The sequence below is a fragment of the Astatotilapia calliptera genome, chromosome 20 (assembly GCF_900246225.1).
Source record: "Astatotilapia calliptera chromosome 20, fAstCal1.2, whole genome shotgun sequence".
Classification (NCBI taxonomy): domain Eukaryota; kingdom Metazoa; phylum Chordata; class Actinopteri; order Cichliformes; family Cichlidae; genus Astatotilapia; species Astatotilapia calliptera.
The window spans coordinates 17,321,444-17,338,093 of NC_039321.1; positions in this window are offsets into that span (position 1 = coordinate 17,321,444).

Genomic DNA, 16,650 nt, shown 5'->3' on the forward strand with positions numbered 1-16,650 from the left:
GCCCACGTATGCACAATTGTCATGATTTTTTGTTTACAGTATAGTGTTTTTTCTATTACTGTATTATGGGGGTTTTTTTGTTTTGGTTTTTTTTGCTTTATCTGAATTCATGGTACTGCAATGTACAATATTGAGTAGGTCTATTTGCTTTTTTGGTTGTTTGCAAATGTGTCTCCTGAAAATATGCCTTCTGAATACACAATGGAAATCAAAGACTGCAGTGCTTTATATAAAGTAGACTAGTGTGTTCCTCCTGCTCTGTAAGTGTTTGCATATGATGCAAGTATGTGTCATTTTGTCAACAGAGTTACATTTTGACAAAGGAATGTTAGGTTTTGATAGCAGAGTTTAGGTTTTGAGAGTAGAGTTTCAATTTGGTGCAGATGTGAATGGTATATTTCCCAGTGTTGTGTCATGTTTACTTGTGTTTAGGGTTTTGGCACAATGAGCAAAGTTTTGCAAAATGTGTTCAGGCAACGGGCAAAAACTGTAATAGCTGCCCTGACTTCTGTCATACTTCCTGATTCACTAACTTTCCTCCGTTTGTCCTCCATTTCTCTCTCGTTTTCCATATCCATCATCTCTTTAAAGTACTCCTTCCAGTATAGTCTCTTCACATATTAGTGCATTTCTACATCTCTGTCCTTAACCACTGTAACCTGCAGCACATGCTTTCCAGCTCCATCTCTCTGCCTAGCCAATCAATACGAATCCTTTTAGCCTTCCTTAATGTCCAGCCTCACATAAAACTCATTATAAACCTTTTCCTTTGCCACCTCTATCTTTATTGTATGCCTATCCCCCCCCCCCCCCCCCCCCCCAGTGCTCTTGTCTACTTTCTTCATCTCCATTGCTATCCCATTTTTTCCTTGCCACTTTTTTATTTTGAATATTTTCCTGTACTTTCTTATTCCACCATCAAATCTCCTTGTCTTTTTTTCTCCGTTGAGAGGATAGTCCAAACACCTTGGCAGTTTACTTCACCACTTCAGCTGAACTTTCCCAGTCATCTGGTAACTCTTACTCTTACTCTTACTCTTCCACCAACACCTCCTCATCATCCCTGTTCCCTTCACCTACATCCCCATTGAAGTCTACTCTAATCACCACCCTCATCCCCTGGGGACGCTTGATACCACCTCATTCCAACTTACTCCAGAATTCCTCGTTCTCTTCTAACTGACATCCAACCTGTAGGGCATATGCGCCGGCAACATCCAGCATCACCCTTTGATTTCTAGCTTGAAACTAATGATCCTATCTGGCATTCTTCAGCGCCGCACTATTCACATATTCACATATTCACATATTCACATTCTTCTGGATTACCGCTGCTGCACTTCGCTTCCTTTCTACACCGCTGCATAACAGCCTCTGGCCTCGCTTCCCTTCCACCTGGTCTCCTGCACAGGCAATATATCTATGCTCCTTCTCCCTATACATCAGGTTCACTAGTCATAGTCCAAAGATTTAAAATCCCCACTCTCATCGCCAAAGTCGCTGTCTTCAAACATGCATACGCCTAGTTCTTCTTCCTGCATTGCTGTCCATAGTTATGGTCATATACTATTATAATGATCATGTTATAGTGTGTTTGTGTGTGTGTTTTAACATCTACTTTATACTATGACTGAACAATGGCAGTATATATTTTAACTTGCTCATCATAGCCCATTTCTTGTGCAGTTTTGTTTTAAACTCTTGCCCTTTGGCAGAATGCTGGTCGGTTGCACAGATATAAAAATCAAAATGTTTAAAAATGTATAAAAAACAAACAATACTGTAAAGTACAAACAGGGTTCTTCTGGGAGAAACTGTGTGTATTATTTGAGCTATTCAGTGGGCTATAAAAACTTCCCTTGCTTAACTCAATTAAAATACACAAATGTGCAGCAGTTTTATGAAAGGTGTCTACTTTTGTCATTATTTGCATATGCAGCATGATATGAGGAAGAATTGTTCATGAAAATAAATATATGCTGAGATATTAATGGTCATAACATCTTTATTTCAACATACTTTATGAACATTTCTCTACATATCGTGCTGCATATGCAAATAATGATAAAAGTAGACACCTTTCATCAAACTGCAGCACATTTGCATATTTTTTTTCCCTTTTACACAATAAGAACGGACAAAAGCTTTTCCGATAACTCTTGCTGTAAGCACGTGTTTTAATCTTCAGGCGTCTTCTGTCGCATCCTCCACTGACTTCAGCTGAAACCCAGGACCCCAGTAATAGCTGGTCAGTTGTACATCAAGCAAAAGCTGTGAAGTGGAAAACTTTCCTGTGCATGTGCACCAAGTCAGTTAGGCAGTAGCAGTAGTTGTTATACAGAAACAATTTCAATTTACCTTGTAACATCTACATGTAATGTTTTAGCAAAATTTCCATAAATTTCAGTAGCTGTGACCCACACCCCCTTTATTATATCTGAGAGTAAAGGTAGTAATCTTAATGATAGATATCTCAAAATCAGACAGATCAACACTATTTAGATTTTATCTACTACTAAAAATTCCCCAACGCAGCACTCAGAGTGAAACAAAGGACAGGGAGGCGAATCGGGCTTTAGATTTGCACCAGTCTCGAGAAGTCAGCTATCTGGTTCGATCGTCTCCCGCTGCGACCGTCTAACCCTCCGGTCAGCAGAGCAAAAAGCAATTTGTCACTCTCACTGATCTGATGGAAGATGGATGATGGTGGCAAGAGAGCAGTAATGCGAGTGTGTCTGTAAGTAAGAGTGTGTGACTTCGAGTCTCTCACACTGTCTCTCTCGGTCATCTTCACGCACATTGTCTCCAATTTATGCGTGTCAAACGTCTGTCTCTCTGCACGTGTGTACGTACAGCAGGTGTGCTACCAGCAGTATCATAAAACCAATCAATCTTATATCATATCTAGTTGGCTAAAACAAAATACATGCTCTTTCCATATATATTCATGAAAGGCCATTTTTTTCGCTGCAGACACAGTCATTTGCTTTGTTAGCTTCATGATTTATCGTCCCACCGCAGCTGAAGGTTGGGGATGGGAGAGAGTGCGGTACAAACCGCTGAGTAGGTGTATCCTCTCGAAGCAGCGATGAGCCTCTCGGCGCTTCGCAAACACAAACGCACGCCATCAGAGCAGCTTCCCCCCATCAATTCAGTGTTATTATAATCTCCCTCATTCTTACAGCTAATTCAGCCTTAATATAATGTCTTCTGACTGATCACACGTACCGAAAGTGGTTGTGTTTGCCTGTGTGTTTATTGCAGTGTTGGAAGTCCCAGCGATCACTGTCACAGGTGTTAAGGTGTGGATCAGGTGGCGAGTTTTAAGTTAATGCTTATGCTCAGTCAATGCAAATCGACCTGATCCAGATACAGTGCCCATGTTTTATCCCCCTGCACAAGATGTCATGTGGCGCTTAAAGGTCTCAATTACACTGACTCTTATCACACACGTGGCCACAAATCACATGCCTAAGCAGGAAACGCACATGCAGTGATTTCATGCAAGCTGGAATCCACAAACCCTGCATCATTCAATGGAAAAATATAATGTAGGCTTCTTTCATCTTGTTAAAATTACACTTATTAACACAATAATAATAATTTTTATTATATTGCGTACCATAATAAAATGCCAGAAATAAAAGTGTTTCATCAAAGCTCAAAAATTCAAGTGTCTCATTGTAAAAACATGGCATGAAGGGTCTTAAAAAAACATTTCTAAAAAGTAAAAAAGAAAAAATGAGATTTGTGCATTGATGTCAAAGTAACCCAGACTTGGAGATTAACTGATGGGAAAAACAGTGGGAGGTTGAGAACATGGTGAAACCCAAGAGTCTTCAGTTATTTTATTCGAATAACTAACATCACACCCTGTTCCCAACAAATGTCACAGTTAATCTCATGGCGAATCTGTGAAAGTGTATCATTCAGTAAAAAACTTTTTACATTTTAAGACAGTGGCAGAGAACTTTGAGTAGGGGATTTTGAAAAGAACAGTTCGCTTGAAGTCTGCTGCCTGGGGCACACATGTAGTTAATGTGTTGCAATGTTCAATGCAAATGGTCCATGCAATAGCAACAACCTGACTGTAAGCTGACGTTTGGAAGGACTAAATTTTCTGTCATTCTGAACCAAGCAGAATGAAGTAGATCCTTGCGGATTCATGGACATAAAAACTACAACACCCATCTAACATGACGAGTCCCCTGCTTTAAAAGTTTACCTTAGCCAGCCACTAGATAGGCAACTAAAATACACTTCAACAACATCATCTGGTTAGTGTGGTCTCCATTATGAAGCATGTGTTTTTACCATTATCATGTTGATGTTTTCAACATAGACAACTGTTTGCCATTGGAGACATTTATTGTTGGTTTGACTGAATCATTATCCTATGACTGGATGACTCATCAAGTAGAATGTTCAGAAGATCGATGTTTCCACGTGCCGTCTCTAACTCATCATTGCTGGTCTGTCATTTTCTGCCACCTGCCCATTAGCAGTTTAATCAGCCTCTGGCTTTGTCATAAACACAGGCTCCTCTGGTTTGCTGTGAATTCCATCTGTTAGCAGCGTTTTGTGATAAAAAACATTTTTTACACTGAAAAAATTGTTATTTTATTTAGAAAACCTGATACTACCCCCCAGTCCATGTCTGTTGGGTTCTTTCAGCATCACGGGACAAAAGAGAAGCACTGGTGACATCTCCATCTTCAGTGTCCTGTTTAGAGAACAGCTAGCCATGAATTGCCTTCATCTTCTGTTCATTATCATCGATAACGCTTCCCTGCCCATTTGACTCACACGCACCCACTTTCACTGATCATCTCTGCCACCCCATTGCACATAGCCCTTCCCCCATAAAAGACATACATGCACTCACATATTCACACAATCACACTATTTACTCCCCCCGATCCACCCCGCCACATTTTTTCAACCAGATACTTTCTCCAACTGCTTCTTTTCCCCCGCCCGCCTTCCATCATTCATCACCACACTCTCATTTTCGCTTCCTTTTTAACTCATGTACTCACCTCTTCTTCATAGCAGCTCACCCCTGCACCCCACATACCATCCCCACCCCCTCATCAACACCCAGCACCAGCACTTTTATCAAAGTCAATCTGACTACACCAGCAAGATTTGCACTGCTCGGGTTTCCTTGGAAGCAATGCCACAGAAATCAAAAGCTGTCCTCTCTGAAATCCATCCAAAAGCACTGCTGTGATTGCTGGTTGTCAGCTTATGCAGATTTCATATCCAATCAAATCAAAGCACAGGTCATATTCTCTCAAGATGTCCTGTAGTGCCCACACAGCATCTGAAGGTCATCGTTCATTATTGCATAGCTGAGGTTATAGCTGACACTCTCCAAGTCTCTAATGTATAAGTGACTATGGCTCTGCTGCATTAAAAAGATTGCATTTTAGGGGAATGGAAACTGTTGAAAAATTGCATTCTGTGAGGTTTCTGCAGAATGAAGTATGGTGTCCTGAAAAATGGGCCACTGTCAGCAAACAGACTAGATAGTTGTGTTGTCATAAGACATGATGGATGAGCGCCCTGAAACATTTTATCTTGACAAAATTGCTGTACTACCACCAGTATTATAACATATCTAAAAGCATGAATCAAGACTAGAGTTAAGTCCTTGCCTGAAGTGCACAATGATCGATATCACGCAGTATTTACTGGAAGCATTAACATCGCCTTACAGGGTGGAATATTAAATGAATTCATCAGAGCTCCAGCGCGCCTTCCATTTGATCATATATATATACTATAACTCCCCACTGAAGGCCGATCATTTCAATATACTGAAATGGGTACACTTATCCATGCATATTTCTCTGCACCCAAGACAGCAAAACAACACATACACAAACACACGTCTAGCATAAGCGTGACAACTGCTAGTTAACGAGGAGTTAGCAGGTGGTAATCCCCCTGTGGAGCTGATGCACAGAAAAAAGTACATCACTCAGGCTTTACACACATACACCCTCATGCACCAGCGCTTGCTTATTGAGACTCCTGGATGCCCACTGGGGGACAGAGCGTGCAAGCCCCCGTTAAACTCAAGCTGTCACTACCCCCACTGCCCTCCCCCCGATCACTGCCCATTTTTGCCAGCTCTTCAGTTTATCAGTGCGCTCTTCCGCTCTTTCCTTCCACCTCTTGCCCACGCACTCTCCAATATACTCCGAAAAAACAGTCTCTCACTCATGCATGCAAACAGATTTCGGAAAACGCGTGCCCACACACTTGGCATAGCTTCCGTGCAGGCCTTGTAGGCTTCAGCATGCACAGTCTTTGAGCTATATTAGCCTCCCCATATGTTTTCCCTGTAGTACATAGAAGCATCTTTAATCTATACAGAATAAGAACACAAGGTACCAGCATGGAGCGGACAAGGGTTTCTCTTGGGCCTCGTCTTTGGTCTTCTATTTGCTTCTGTTGGATTTTCAGATTTTCTGTGAACATTCTCTTTGGTTTATTTTTCCCCATCTACAGCTTTGTGTTTCAAGGTTGTATTTATGCACAGCAGCTTCAGCATTTTCCCCTTGGTAATTTGTACAGGATATTTAGCACAGGAACAATTAGTGCTGAAGTTAAGCAGAGTAGATGAATGCCTCAAATGATAGCACAGGGCTAAAACGACATATCTGCTGGCTCAATCTGAACTCTATTTTAGCTCTATGATCACATTACACCAGCATTTACTTACTCCAAAATTGAGCTTTTCTGAATACAAAATCTGAAGAATTTTGTATTTGGGTGACAAAATATTGTTGTTGAAACATTCATAGTGACGTTTTTCCATAACAAAGTCTACAATAAAGATGGCATTCTGAAATTAAGCTAGCATAACCTGTATTAATAGTACACTAAAAGTGCTGTAAATCTAACAACAACTGTGCAGTAGTGACTGCGGGGTTACAAATATAGGGGACTTTCTTTCACTGTCACTCTGCTGAGCAACTTCAACAAACTTCTTTTAAGCCTCAGTCACACATGCCTAGAGAGCAGTTATCAACCATCTGGAAAGTGGTCCTAAAGAAAACATGTGCATTCCCAGACCGGTTGCAAGTGGTTTCTGTTGGTTGCTGGGAATTACTAGCATGAAATTGGCATAAGATAAGATGACCGTTATTAGTCCCACAGGTGGGAAATTTGTTTTGTTACAGCAAAAGTGCAGTTATGTAGCAGAAATTAGAAAACACTGGAATGCAATAAAATACAATAGAATAAAATAAAATACTATATACAATAGAATAAAATAGAATAGAATAATATATACAATAGAATAAAATATAAATACAAATACTATATACAACTGAGTAGGAAAATACAAAAATACAACTTCGTCAGAAGAAGAATTGCACAAGAATTGCACATATAGCAGTCTTATTGCACATGTGTGGGTTTGTGTGTTTGATCAGCTGCAAAAGTCTTTGTTGTAGAGTCTGACAGCAGTGGGGAGGAAAGACCTGTGAAATCTCTCCGTCCCACACCATGGGTGCCGCAGTCTCCCACTGAAGGAGCTGCTCAGTGCTGTCAGAGTCTCATGCATGGGGTGGGAGATGTTGTCCAACAGGGATGACAGCTTAGCCACCATTCTCCTGTCACTCACCACCTCCACTGGGTCCAGAGGGCATCCCAGAACAGAGCTGGCCCTTCGGATCAGTCTGTTCAGTCTCTTCCTGTCCCCAGCAGAGATGCTGCCGCCCCAGCAGACCACACCATAGAAGATGGCCGAGGCCACCACAGAGTCATAGAAGGTCTTCAGGAGTGGGCCCTCCACTCCAAACGACCTGAGTCTCCGCAGCAGGTACAGCCTGCTCTGCCCTTTCCTGTAGAGGGCGTCTGAGTTATGAGTCCAGTCCAGTTTGTTGTTCAGATGAACACCGAGGTACCTGTAGATGTCCACAGCCTCGATGTCCATACCTTGGATGTTCAGTGGTTGCAGTGGAGGATGCTTGTGCCTGCGGAAGTCTACCACCAGTTCCTTGGTTTTACTGGCGTTGATCTGGAGGTAGTTTAGCTGGCACCAGTCCACAAAGTCTTGAGTCAGTCCTCTGTACTCCTTGTCGTCCCCATCAGTGATGAGGCCGACTATTGCAGAGTCACCAGAGAACTTCTGCAGGAAGCACTGGGTGGAGTTGTGGGAGAAGTCTGCAGTGTAGATGGTGAAGAGGAACGGAGCCAGAACCGTTCCCTGTGGGGCCCCCGTACTGCAGACGACCCTGTCCGACACACAGCCTTGAGTCCTCACATACTGTGGTCGGTCGGTGAGGTAGTCCAAAATCCAGGTAGTGAGGTGATGGTCCACTCCAGAGTTCTCCAGCTTGTCCTTCAGAACTGAGGGAAGAATAGTGTTGAAGGCACTGGAGAAATCAAAGAACATGATTCTCACAGTGCTCCCAGCAGTCTACAGGTGCGCGAGGGAACGATGTAGGAGGTGAATGACGGCATCATCCGCTCCAATGCCAGGCTGGTAGGCAAACTGAAGTGGGTCCAGTGATGAGCTCACAAGGCGCCGAAGCTGAGCCAGGACCAACCGCTCCATGGTCTTCATCAGGTGGGATGTCATAGCCACCGGCCTGTAGCTGTTGAGGTCCTTGGGGCGTGATGTCTTTGGCACTGGTACAACACAGGAGGTTTTCCAGAGCTGTGGGACTCTACCCAGCCTCAGGCTCAGGTTGAAGAGGTGCTCCATCACCGCACACAGTTGGTCCGCGCAGGACCTGATGACCCTTGAGCTGATGCCATCTGGGCCCGCTGCCTTCTTGCCATTAATCCTCCTCAGTTCCCTCCTAACCTGGGTGGTTGAGAGAGACAGGCTGGAGCCTTGTGTTGATTGTGTATTGGATGCTGTTTTTGGGGGTGGGGAGGAGTGAGCAGGGTGAATAGAGGAGGTGTGAAGTGTCTGAGGTGTCAGAGGTGGGACAGCAACAGTGGGGGTGGGTAAGTCTGCAGTCGATGTTGGAGACTGCCTCATTGCTGAATCAAATCTGTTGAAGAAATGATTCAGTTCATTTGCCCACCTCACATCCCTCCCAGGCAGAGAGTTCTGATGTTTGTGGCCTGAGATGGTTCTGAGGCCTCTCCAGACTTCACCAATGTTATTTTGCTGAAGCTGGTTCTCCATCTTCTGCCTGTAGCTGTCCTTCCCATTCCTTATCAGTTCCCTCAGCTCTCTCTGCACCCTTTTCAACTCCTTTTTGTCTTTGGATTTGAAGGCCCTCCTCTTCTGCTTGAGGACAGCTTTAATTTCTGGGGTAATCCAAGGTTTGTTGTTGGAGAAACACCGTACAGTCCTGGTAGGTACGGTGTTATCCACACAGAAATTAATATAGTCAGTAATGCATGTAGTAAGGCTGTTGATGTCCTCTCCGTGGTCATCACAAATCACCTCCCACACAGTTGACTCAAAACAATCCTTAAGAGCCTCCTCGCTCTCCTCCGACCATCTCTGTACTGTGCGGGTGGCTGGTGGCTCCCTGTGCACTAAGGGCTCATACACAGGGACAAGGTGCACCAGGTTGTGATCAGATCTGCCCAGAGGAGGGAGAGGTGATGAACTGTATACCTCTATGTAGCTACACCAAAAAACTCCATGTAATTGCTGTAGACAGCAATTGCAAACCCGAAAAAGAGATGCACAAACGGAAAACAGACACCGTTCTCATTTTAAATTTTATTTGAAAATAGCGTGCCTTGGAGTTGTTTGATGACTTAGCCTATCTGTATCCCTCCCCAAGAGCAGCTCAAATAGAAGCAGTTTGGAATCCAGGAAGTGCTCTAGTATCTACTTAATTATTTATTCCTTCAAGAAAGTACTTTGTTAGAATAACAATTGCATCACTTTTGCATCACTGCGCAACACTGCTTGAGGTGCACAGTTGCATGATTACCATTTGACAATGAAAATAATAATTTACAGTCCGACAGGCAAATCTCTATCCTAATGAGGAGGCTACACAGAAGAGCTTTCTTTTACTATTTAAATATTAACGCAAAGGTCAAAACACAAGCCCAAAGAACACTTTACAGTAGAAATAGATACTGGTATTTTTTTTTTTTTTTAAAAAGAGGAAAAAAAGGAGAGGGTGATGGTGAAAATGGATAATACACTACCAAAAGTCTGACTGTTCATCACTGTGTTGGTTGATTTCATCTATTTTTCTCTGCCTTTCATTCTGCAGCATTCAGGAGATTGCGTTTCTAACCAAGCATATTTTAGAAAGCATCTACTATCTTTTCTCAGGGAGTGTAAACAAGGATGGTTTATGGTCTATAACACAGTCAACAACTATGTCATCTATCATTTTATGCAGCCTATAAGTGGATGGAAAATGGTTCTGTAGGCTGCAGCATTTCAATTTAATATCACATATGTTGCTGTTCCAAATTATGTAGCAATGATGAGTCATGATCAGTTTTTTGTTCTATGCTTTTTTCAGCCAAATGACCATGGGGGAGTCCTTTATTTGGCTCTAAATAGGTAATGCAGGGAACAGAACCATGACTCAGTGTGCTGAGATTCAGCAGGGTTACCTGGGCTGTAAAAGCACTTGCTTGGATTAGTGTGTGTGTCATCTATGGTAAGAGGTAATGCTAATGTAAACGCTTTGAGATTTTATTCAGTAGATAAAACCTTTAGCCCTACTTGAAATATCCATGTAGGTTTTAAGATTTTGTCTTAAGCCTTTTTTTCTATTGCTTGCCGTTATTGAGAGTCATTGAGGTACAAAATTGAGTTTACTGCCCAACCATCATAAAAAATGAATGTAATTAACACAAATTCATTTTATGGAGAGAGACCAGTGCCTGTAATCTTTAAATTGGCCTCAGGTGAAAACGTTCCACTGGATTGTGGATACGTGTATTCCCAGACATATATATATTTTATGTATGTACTCCAGGACGAATTTGTGTGGAGAGGGAGATATTAAGGAAAGATCAAGTGCCAGCATTTCATCTTTCTGTTATTCTGCAGGAGATGTTCATGTCTATAGCTCAAGGCAATTAACCCTGCAGTGTGTAAATGGATTTACATAGGTGTCGTGAGATTTCTTTCCTCCAGGCAGGCGTGAAGAAATTCTTTTTTCCCAGCCTATTTCTCATTATTATTCCAGTTGCTTCTGCCTGTTATCTGGGGCTCTGCTGGTCTCAGAGGGAGTTTCTAAAGAGCAGTGATGACTGGGGGGAAAGGATTTTCCCACTTATGGATGAGCCCTAACTATGTAAATTAGTACATATAGTGTAATTGTTGCTTAATGAGCCTCAGTTCAGCAGATAATAGCAACAATAGCTGATTAGCATAAAAATACATTTCTTTCTCTTCATCACTGTTTTAACTGATAATTAGAAGCCCTCTGCAATAGTTGGTTTTCACAATAGTTTTCACATCAAGTTGATGATGGACCTCGAAGCTCCCAGTTTATGGCCTAAACTAAACTTTGAACCAGTCAGTTGAAACCATTGATTGTTCTACTTGGACACAAGCAAAAAGGACTGCAGCAATTCAGTTTTCATATTTTTCTATATACATTTTCTAGGTTTTCTGTAGTAACAATAGCGAAAACAGTGGTTGGAGAACAAAAAAATAGGAATTGGAGAGTGGTCCATAGGGACACTCTAGGTCATAGGATCAGGATCGATTCTGTAATTGTATCAACTAATCTGCGGTCTTTCCCAGGTGAAGAGAGGAACAAAGATGAGTTGGATCGGGTGATGGGAGAAAATGGTGGACAGGCCTGGCACATCCACATGGATAGTGAAGGTGCACTGGGAATGTAAGGCAGGGGCCCCCTGTGCTCAAAGTCTTTAGTTCTGTCAGAGCCCCAACAGGACTCCAAGGGAGTTTGGGGACATTGAATTTGAATGGACCATGTTGCCTAACTCCACTGTTATGTGAAGCTGTGGCCACAAGGTGGTTGGTGTTTGTCATTTCAGTAATCCCGAACCAGATGTCGCATATCAGAGGTACATTCTCCAGCTAGCCGAATATCCACTAAATGATGTTTTCATGTGTTAAATCTGTCCTGTGATGGGAATCCAACCACTTTCACACATTCATTCAATCCATCAAGGAATCTTACATCTCATTCATGAGTGGTAACACTCATGTCATTCATGTCTCATGACATTACAAACTACAAAGGCATACAAGCAGGAAATAGTTTCTTCACGAAGGACTGCAGACTGAGACAGAAATCTAAACATAATCTGTAATAGCTACAGGTCCTTGTCCTTGTACATCTTTGCCTTATCATACCACCCATCATATTGACTAATAACATCCAGAAACAAACTATTGCTATTAAAAGGTTTCACTTCTAAACATCTGAAATGTGCATATTGATGAAGACTTAACTCAGAGGAAGTAACTTGTTGTTACAAATGGCTCTTTTTTTGAATGAATCTCTCCAAGAAGCAGGAACTTCAAGGCCAGTGATATTTCGAAAATAAAGTGTAGGCAGTCTAGATTTCTTCTTTCATAAACACTTCTGGTAAAAGGATGAATTTATTCCTTTTTTGTATCATCAGAATACCTCGCTTTTATAAATGTAGCAAAGGTTAAGCACACTGGACATATTCTGATCCAAAGCAACTCGTGCAATTATGTTGGCAATGTGAGGAGCCTTGATTCTGGGAAAAGATACAAAAGATTTATTTAGAAAGCAGCAGCATAGCATCAAATCCCTCAAGGTTAATTCAGCTAAAAGTTGATTCACAATTTTCCCTATTCATTTCATTTTATGCTCTTCTTTTCAGTGAAAGCTGAATGAAATAAAGCTATTTAAAGTTCATGATCTACATTTTGGTAAAAGGCCACCGTACATCTGTCTGGCAGATAATTGTTGTCACTTTGGTAAACTTGAAACTCACGTACACCATTATGTTTAACCAATCAAACAGACAGGAGTAAGAGAGGTAGTTTTGGTACATTTTTGTAACTTTGACATAGTTTGTGTTGTATTAGCAAAATGAACCAAATCCCAACACCATGGCTTGGTGAACAACAGCAGAGAGAGCGGTCAGTTTTCAAATAGTTGTTTGGTTGAACTGTGTTGCATTTATGAAGCCAGGGTAGTAACTGTGATGATAAGCTTGCAATGGCACATGCATGCTGATGTTTAGCATAGTCAGTATGTAAAAGACTGCTGCAGTCATGTCAAACATCAGTTTTGGACTCCACATTTTGCAGCCTAAGAGTTAGTTAGCATTACGGTCATTTCCAGGTTGTTTGTTTGTTTGGTAGGATTTTAGGGGGAAATATTTCAAACTGAGTTACTGTTTATTGCTGACAGGGTTGGTTGTGTGCTTGGTTCAGTGCAACACACAGATACATACTCCTGCTAATTACTAGTATATGAGACTAATAGGTTCCAGTGCTCCAGTCATTAAAACTGGAACATAGAGTTCTTGGACAAATGAATCCACGCCATAATATTCACCAGACAGTTTCATTAAAAGTGCTCTAAAAGGCACCAACAGCACAGACACAGTTAATAGGTTTAGTGGCCTGTGAGTGTCACAAATGTTTTCACCAAATTTCATTAATGAACCCTTTCAGTAATTTTGAAAAATATGCTCCTAAAATCCTGTCAAAACTGTGAAAATGTTGTTTTGACACTAAATTTGGCACCAGCCCATTTGGTAAGCTGTAGACATCTGCCTTTGACTTCTGAGCATACTTACTGCACTGTAACCTTTCACTTTTGAATTAAACATAAATGTAAAGGTACATCTTGTTTACAGCTGGCTAACCATTCTTAGCTGAGGAAAACATCCATGAAAATCTGCTTCTTGGTGCATTACTACCATCGCTGAATACCCTGAGTAAAATTTTAGCTGACATAAAGATGCCACTTTTTGTCTTGTTCATTGTTAAGTGGAGATGAGTTGCATTTCCAGATGGGGACTTTTATTTTTTATGGTTCACAAATAATGTTCAGAGTAAGGATTCAGCAGTATTTCTTCAGTCTGCCTAGTATCTCACTTATCACACAAGAATGTAGACTCATTACATCTCAATGCATCACAAAGCAACACTGGATCTTTGAACCTTGGCTTCCTATTTCAAAATATTTTGAATGCTGGATCCAGGATGTTCCCTGTACTTAAGATATATTGTCCTCAACTCATTTGTGATTATGTGCGTGGGTGTTTATTTTTATATATATGTAAGTATATCCTTGTGTCTGTGTCGCTGAATGACCCAACGTGGCATCTGCACAAATCTGATTAAACATATTCTACAATAGAAAAAAGAACCAATGAGATCTTTGGCATTATCAGGAGAGAGTGTCAACACTGAGATTCAGAACAAAAGAGGCTGTGCAGTGACTGACGGTTTTGTTAAACCCCCCAACCCGAACATGTTATCCTGGAATAAAGGTCACACTGGAACATTTTCTTTACTCTCGTCTTTTATTATACATTCTGAGACCTTATTTACACAGTTCTTATGGCGCAACATGACTTATTCCTTTTTATTATTATTTATGCTTCTGTCCTCCACACTTTGAATAGTTTTAAACAGCATAATACTCCAAGTTTGTCAGAGTTTGCAGCTTTTTTCTTTTCCCATATACACCAACTATGAAATGAGAAAGACTCCTGTGAATGTGATTTGTACTGTAAACAGAGATTTTTCATCAAGTCTGTTTATGCTTTTGTGTTTTCTATCTTTTAAAGACCACAGAAAAACTGCCCAAACAATATATGACTTATTCTTTAAAGGTAATGTTTTTCTACTGTCCTTAAAGCTTGATGGTAAATAATTTACAGTACAATTTATATTCTTACAATCTTGCTATTAAATAGTCAAACACAGTTTGAAGATCACAATCTGCAAAATGACAAAAAAGCCAAAAAGATGATGTTCGAAAGACAGAAAGCAGGACCTCCAATAACACCACGAAGTGGGATTTATTTAATGTATATTTATTTATTTATTATGTCTCGACTGCCTTTCAATGTCAATAAACCAGGAAAGAAGCTGGGTATGTAAACGACGTTTATACTTTTTCTCACTGTAAAATGATATTTTTATAGATTCATTACAATCCGCTGAAACTATTAATTTTATATTTGGAAAATTCTGTTGTGTAAATAGATTTGTCAAAAATCCATCCAATGCATACAGTATCAGCATTTTTGCAATATAGATTCCCCCCTTCGTGCATTTTTTTAAATCAAATGTTGCATTTCTATGAATGGACTTCTTTGTGACAGTCCAAAAAAACAGTATTATTCGGTTTTATATTGGTTAAAAGATTTTGGTCACTCTGTCCTCAGTCTTTGATCCCCACCCCCATCTTTACCATTCCCTCCCTTCACCCGTCGATACACTGTCTCTCCTATCAAAACATCAAAGGAGGATTACCCTCAGCAGCTTAAACCCTGGACCTGACATGAACCCTGATATTATGGTGAGGCACACCATGGCAATATTTCCCAGGGCGGGTCTAGTGTGTGTGTGTGTGTGTGTGTGTGCAAGACAAGGGAGAGAGAGCAAGAGCATGAGAAGTGGAGTTCAGAGGTTAAATATCTAACATGGCTTCTGGTATTGATTTTTCTGCAAGTGGTGCTAATATTTAAGTTTCTGATTCTTAACTGAATAGTCCCTCAATGATGAATGTACAAAGCAGTAATTCTTTTCTTTTCTTTTTACAGTGAAAACGGGTTGAGCTCCAAGCATCTGTGTGGGCACCCCACAGCTCTCTATAGCCCACAAATATACAGTAAAGACTCCACAATAACAGGGTCCCAGTAAAGAACACTGTTTTGGTGTTCATAGATAAATTTGCTCTTTATAATGATTATATAGTAGAGATTATTTTTATAACTAACTAATTTAAATACATCAAAGACTTCAAATGGCCACTTGGTCACTTTGCCTGACAACTGGGAGCTAATCCAAGTCACCTGCGTGAGTGAAATTCTACCAATTTAATAGTCTGTTTTCATTTGCATGAGCATTAAATGCCACGAAATAGCATCTCTGACCTAACAAGAACCATATCCCAGCTTTAAAAAACCAGGACTTCTTGATCCAACACAAGTTTCAAAGAAGTGCTTTCACAACCAAAAACGGACCGTTTTTGTCGACATACGAGAACAAACAGATCACATTCTGTGACTATTTCAAGAATTGTCATGAGACCAAGCAGTCATGGGATGTCATACAGTTTATTGAGAAACATCAACCGTGAATATTTTCCTGGTTGACAGAACAGATTATCCAATTAGGAGATTATTATGTGACATATTGACATGTTTTTATAAATAAAATAGCAGTTACAGGGCAGCACAATTAAGAAATAAGAATAGTATGTATGAATGGATTGCCAGTATGGAGGGTGTTGTATTGCTGGTGGCTCCACCTATGCCTGCATAAGACATCCTAAATACCAGCCCCTGATGTTACTACTGAGATTTTCATATTCGCAATGTACTCCCCTCATAAAAGAGAAGCAACTATGAGGAAGCAAGTCAGCTTTTAATGTTTTAAAATGCACATTGAACATTCTTTATGTTCTTGGTAGCCCCTCCTGGGGGAGGTGTACCTACTGCACTCAGTCATTAAACTTTGGCTCCACAGCATGCATCTGTATTATTGCTCTATAC